The sequence below is a fragment of the Falco cherrug genome, chromosome 5 (genome assembly GCF_023634085.1).
Source record: "Falco cherrug isolate bFalChe1 chromosome 5, bFalChe1.pri, whole genome shotgun sequence".
Classification (NCBI taxonomy): domain Eukaryota; kingdom Metazoa; phylum Chordata; class Aves; order Falconiformes; family Falconidae; genus Falco; species Falco cherrug.
In genome coordinates, this window is record NC_073701.1 from 36220350 (window position 1) to 36226436 (window position 6087).

Here is a 6087-nt window from a genome sequence, read left to right on the forward strand (position 1 = left end):
CCTCCTCTCTCTCAGCAAGAACAAGAGAGACTCCTCCAGGAGAAGGGGCATGTGATCAGGCTGCTCAGCTTCACAAATTAACATCCTTTGTGGCATGCTACAGGAGCAGGTAACATCTTGCAGATGGGACCTATGAGGTCTGCAGTCAGCTTTCTCTTTTAAAAGGTCCAACACCTTTGCCAACAGGCCACTCCATCACAAAAAGAGTTCCCTGAATGTTTCCCTTTCAGCTTTAGATAAAGCTTGTATTTATTTGCTCCAGAGAAAAGCAATGAGGACATAAGAATTATTACTCCTTTCTCCATTTCTTTGTCCTCTTCCCTGCTTATGAGGAAAGGAGAAAATATTCCCACTTCATCCTCCAATGCTAAATACAATATTTCAGTTTTTATGGAACATTTTGCTTTATTCTTGATAAATAAAACTTTAAGAGTTTTGAAAGCAGTATGCGAAGTCTCCAGCTTGTATCCTTCAAAATAGTATAGAAAGAGTATAAGTGCAACAGGGAGATAAAAGGCTGTAGTCTTTTGTGAAAAAGTTATAAAAACCTCATACGTTGCCTGCTGTAGTCTGGGGACCCCAAAAACTACAAAAGTGTGCTGTCAAAGTATTTTTTGATTCACAGCCACAAAGCAAAGCTAGGAATAATAATTCAGGAGAAAGGAAGACATTTATTTTGTACGCAATGGGTGACTCTAAGCCTTAGGACCACATGGATATGTGCACAAGAAAAGTTGATGAGAAAAATCCATTAAATTAGTTTTCTCACATCAGCACTCATGAAAGGCAGTGCTTCACAGAAAGATTCACATCAGCAAGTCACCACAGATCCTCAAGGACATTAGAAGAACAACAAAATTCCCAAGAACAACAGGAAAGGGGAGATTTTTTCTTCAAAACAGCAGCTCTGGGCCTACACGTGCCATCACTCAGCTGAGATAAGAGGACACTTCATGGGGCTCTATCGCATATTTAATCCACCCAGACACGGTGGAATCTTTTGTCCATCACAGATAAAGATCAGAAAGGCCAAGCCAAAAATTGTAAAGCAGCAATTTTGAGTAAGGAAGTCACAGTGAAGCCTGCCAAAGCCTGGTTGGCATTTGTCTCTAATTCTAAGTAAATCCGAGGGTGGGGGGTGGGGGTGGGGAATGCAGGGAACCCTGCGTCCTCCATATGTGGATGTAAGCGCACAGAGTTGATCAGCCATGACTACAAATAAGACCAATGTGCCTTGTGATGTGCTGGAGAACAAGCACCAAGACAGCGCCGCAATTCTCCCAGTGTGAGCGGAGCACTGGGTCAAGTCAGAAAAATGTGTTTTCCTACGGGTAAACTGGGGCCGATCCCACTGCGCTGGGGCTGGCAGGGTTTGATCCCAGGCCCTTTCAGCACAGATGACCCCAAGCCCAGCACACGTGTACCCAGCTGGTGTTTGGCCATAGAAAGCTACAAATACAACATTGTGAAGAGGATTTCCCTGTTGTTAAGATCTGCTCCTCTGAGGAGCTGTTCTCAGTGTGACCAGTAAAAATGTAACTTTTAAGTTGTTTCTGACTCAGTTACAACCTAGCATATTGGCCTTAGGCAGCCAAAATCCAAGCAAAAATACCAGCAGCCTTGACACACCTACTATTTTCTTCAGCTGCTTTAAAAAAATCACAGCGAGCAGCACTGCAAATGAAAAGCACTGGGTCATGGGGTATTTTGCAAGAAAAAAATCCCTACTCAGACAGTTCTAGCTCCGAAAGAATATACATCTGAACCTTCAGCCTGTGATTGTAAAAATGCAGACTCCCACCACTGACAGGGCCGAGGGGATGATGAGAACTGTGTGGTTCATTACTGCGGCGATAGCACCCCCGTGAGCCAGGCTCTGCTGTGCAAGTGCTACGGCAGGATCTGCTAAGGTGCCAGAGATGTGCATCTGGGAACCTCTCACAGATAGTTTTTGCCCTGCTCTTGCTATCGCTTGTACATCTCCCTCGCTGTTAGCCACGGAGGCAGACCCTTGTCTCACTGAGCTTTCTGGTCTGGACCACCACCAAACCACAGCATCTCCCCCCGCCACAGTAGCTGCACCGGTACCTCCCTGACTGCGCGACACAGAAATAAATCTATCTCTGCACAAGCTTTTGCCCCTTACCTTAAAAAGTGTCTGTGCTCCCAGCTGTTTTGACAGATAAACTACATGGCTACAACAGCAGAGAAAACTGTCGTTAGCTAAATAGAAAGGTAGACAGATCTCTATTTAGTTATTTTCCAGAAAGTTCTAGAGTCCATTTCTTTCAAACACGAACTGAAAGAACAGAGATCTGTACTAGGCAGCTTATTGATTGCATGGCATAGCAGCAGTTCAAAGTGAGTTCTTCTCCTGTTGTTTATGGAATCCTAAAGCAAACCTATTTTACCTAGTATTATCAAAACCTGTGAGCTATTATTAAGTAAATTATATCCTGATGTTACACACTTGTGAAGTTTTACACTAGGTCTAAGGTACAGCTCCGTGCGGACCACGCGGTCATGCACAGCTTTATTTGCAAGAGATGGACCTGACCCCTCTCCAATACTATGAAAACACTCTTTGATGAGGACTCTGCAATCTATGCTGTCGGAGCATGCCCTAAAAGCAAGAGAGGTTTCTGCCTCAAAAAAAACCTGCAAGAGGCAGAGAGGTCTGTTATGCAAAAAGCATCTTCTACCCCACCATGTGAAGCTGCCTTTGTAGACACAGAATTCAGCTTTTTAGATTAGGTGATTAAACAATTGTAAGAGAACAACTGATTTAGATAACCTGCCTGACCTGATCTAACACACTGCTTTGAATCATATTGGGTTAAAAAAAAAAAAAAAAAAAAAAAAAAGACCCACACAAAAAAACCCACACCAAAACCAAATGAAAAAAAGATCTAAGCCCCAACTGGGATAAGCAGTGCTGGCCTCCTAAAGAGCTTCCACCCTCCCATGGCTCTGTGCTCTCCTGTCCCATGCTCATCAATTGAGAAATGTTTTCACATGTGATGGAAAAATAATTCCACTGATGGCAATGACCGTGTTTTCCAACAGACACCTGTGCAGGAATACTCCTATCCTGAAAGTTCACCTCCCCCCCCCCGCCCTCCGAATGGACTCTGTTTGCCTGCCTTTACTACAGAAGGCCAGCAAGGAGCAGGGTCAGCAACCCCCTTTTCCTTCCTCGGCAGATGAGCAGCAAGATGCGTAATGGAAGGATTAATCTGCATGAGCAGCTTTGCAGTGCAGTACACTCTATTCCTCTTGGACATACTGGAGGTAAATCTCATTTTTCCTCCCACACAAAGCACATGTCAGCTTTCAAGTTTTAATAATTTTCTTTGGTGCAGCCAGCAAAGGCAAACCATACAATGGAGCAGCTCTTCCAGCAAAGTACAACCAGCTCTGGCAACAGATAGTGCTATTCAGCAGCATTCAAGCAATTCAACAATGTTATTGAAGACAAACAGCACATGTTATACCCTACCAGCTCTCAACTTCTAACCTGAGGCTTTGTGAATAACAATAAAACACACTAAAATGTGTTAAATACTGCCCTACTATACAGCCAAGCAATCTGCAAACATGGGCAAACAATCTGTAATCATGAGAGGCAAGGTCTAGAATGCAAACAGGAGCAGAATTCATCCTAAACATCACAGAAACCCGAGAAGCCACTTGTTTTGCAATCTCTGAGGTGCCATAGGAGTTTCCTACCTTCAATCCAAGCGTGGGGTGGGGAAGAGAAAGAACAGGACAAGATTAAATTTAAATCTCCTAGATTGAGCTGAGGACAGAATTATCTATGACGAAACTTGGCTAAGACAGATGATCCTCTCTACTGCTGTCTTTCACAATCATCTCTCATTTCTTTCTTCCCTCAAAAATAGTATTAAAAAAAACCCCAAACAAACAACAAAAGAGGCAAGAGGTCTGTTCTTCACTTCAGGATGAAAGTATTTTCTGTTAGGTTCTCCAGAAGTGAGTTGACAAAATTTTTTGGCTAGAACATAGTTACATACTGACCACGCAGCAGAAATGCAGCACACTGGCAACTACAACCCTGGGGTTGAGCCTTTCACTGCAAGCGCTTAGGTGCCGAGCTTCTTGTGCCACACCACCTCATACTCGCCTCCATGTCTATCTCCAGCTTCAAATGCCAAAATCACGTCCATCAGGAGTCAATTTTACCTAAAAAAATACTTGTATGTTTTGTGCTGTTTGTCATGGAAATGTATCATTAGTTCTCCTACAACTTTTTTTTTTCCCCCCAGTGAAATGACCCAACTACAGAGCCAGATTAGCTGAATCATCTTCAACACCTCCTGAAGTTATACATTTGCTTGTGAGGAGAACATCAGGAAATAATAATTTACATAAATATATTTTAAGAAAGTAAAATTATTTTGGTTTTTTAAAGTAAATTTATTACCAAGTAAAATTATTTGGTATTTTGGTTTTATTTCTGAACAGTATTTATCTAACATGAGTGACTTACAACTTTAGTACCTAGATCAGAAGTACTGTCTTTCATAGTTTGCTTTGATAAATTACGATTCTTTAATCCCAAAAGATACATATAATGCCTTTGAAGCCCAGAATAATTTTTTAGGAATTAACAGAAATGTCATCATCTGTTCAAACTATACCTGAGAAAACTTAGGCGGAGAGGTACCACCTGTAACATGAACGTTTGCCTGCTGATTGAACAAATTCCTTAACCGTCTCTCATTTGGCTCAGCCATGTGAGGTTAAGTAGCCTTTCAGTCAATTCAGTCTAATGTCTAAATCAATACTGCAGAATGTAGAAGCAAAAAAAGTTTTAAATACTACAGGTCTGTCACTGAAAGGAGACTAGAGGTGCTCCCAGCTCCAACAGCTTTTTTTTCCCCCCATGCCTTTATGAAAATGTTTCATTATAACTGGTCAGCAGAGCCAAGTAGAGTTTAGCACAAAATGCCTATTCCAGATTTAATGGTAACATAGACAGAGCCAAGGCCAGCACTCTTCTCTACATAGTTGTTTTGTATTCAGCTTTTGTTACAAAAATGAAGTATTACTTTATCCCTTTGAAACCACACTGCTGGTAGCAAGTATTTTTTGGTCAGATATCAAGCAAGAATTTACTTTCTTCTTACACATACAGCAACCAGAAAAAACTTTCTCTATTTGCAGGAATTGCTCCTTCATGCCACAAACTAGAAAAATCTGAGACATGCTGAACTAAAGCTTCTAGCACCCATGCAGATTTCTGCGAAAGTGGCACGAGAGCCAATTTGCATCCATGTAAAGCCATCAGCCTCTCTGCCTCCCCACAATGATCTGCCAGCAGGAATTTCAAAGTGAAGTAGCTTATCAAGACCCATACTACTGATTCTAAATTTCTTACTAAAAACACCAAAAAGACAGCAGACAATCTTACCACAGGGTAACTCATTGCAGTCAGAAGAATATTTTCACTGAAATTCTCAGAATTGTGGTTGTTTCTTTTCCAGTAGCGAGGTCTTTCATTAAATTTCATGTCATCGAATATAATTACAGCTTACTACGCTTTTTCATTCTTACTTGTCCTATGTAAATCCCATTTCGACTGAAAAGCATCCAACACCGAGTTAAGGGCATTCTTCTTGTATACAGATACTCCCAATACTCTTAAAAGAAGCAGTGTAAAGGTTTTTATTCTTGTTCAAGAGACAATTCTGCATTGTCTGCAGAATTGCATTCCAATTTCATACTTATAATTGACTCAACTGAGACCCAAAAAAGGGTGCCATTTAGCAGTTCAGTAACATGCTTCCTGCAGCACTTAATTCTTTTCTCGGTCATTCCTGGTGTTAAACTGCCATAGAATTTCTCAGCGCTTCAAATATAAAACTGTTCATCAGAACAATCCTACTGCAAACTTAATGGTGGACACAGCAGGATTTATTTTGATTTTATGACCTGGGACTATTGACCAAAATGATGCAAAAAGAACATATATACTTACATTAACTGGGACAACAGTTAGGACCTTTATGGTCAGGAAAGCATCTGGGAAAATCAGTGGAAAAATAATTAAAGCACATTTTTGAG

At 41.3% G+C, this 6087-nt stretch overlaps 1 long non-coding RNA gene across 1 annotated transcript in view; it reads right to left on the minus strand.

The window, feature by feature from the left end:
• The window catches only part of LOC129736270 (uncharacterized), a 29045-nt gene extending 26721 nt beyond the window's left edge, over positions 1–2324 (minus strand). The window contains exon 1 of the long non-coding RNA XR_008732624.1: positions 2147–2324. This is a non-coding gene — a long non-coding RNA (uncharacterized LOC129736270). The remainder of the gene's footprint in view (positions 1–2146) is intronic.
• Between the last annotated feature and the right edge of the window lie 3763 nt (positions 2325–6087).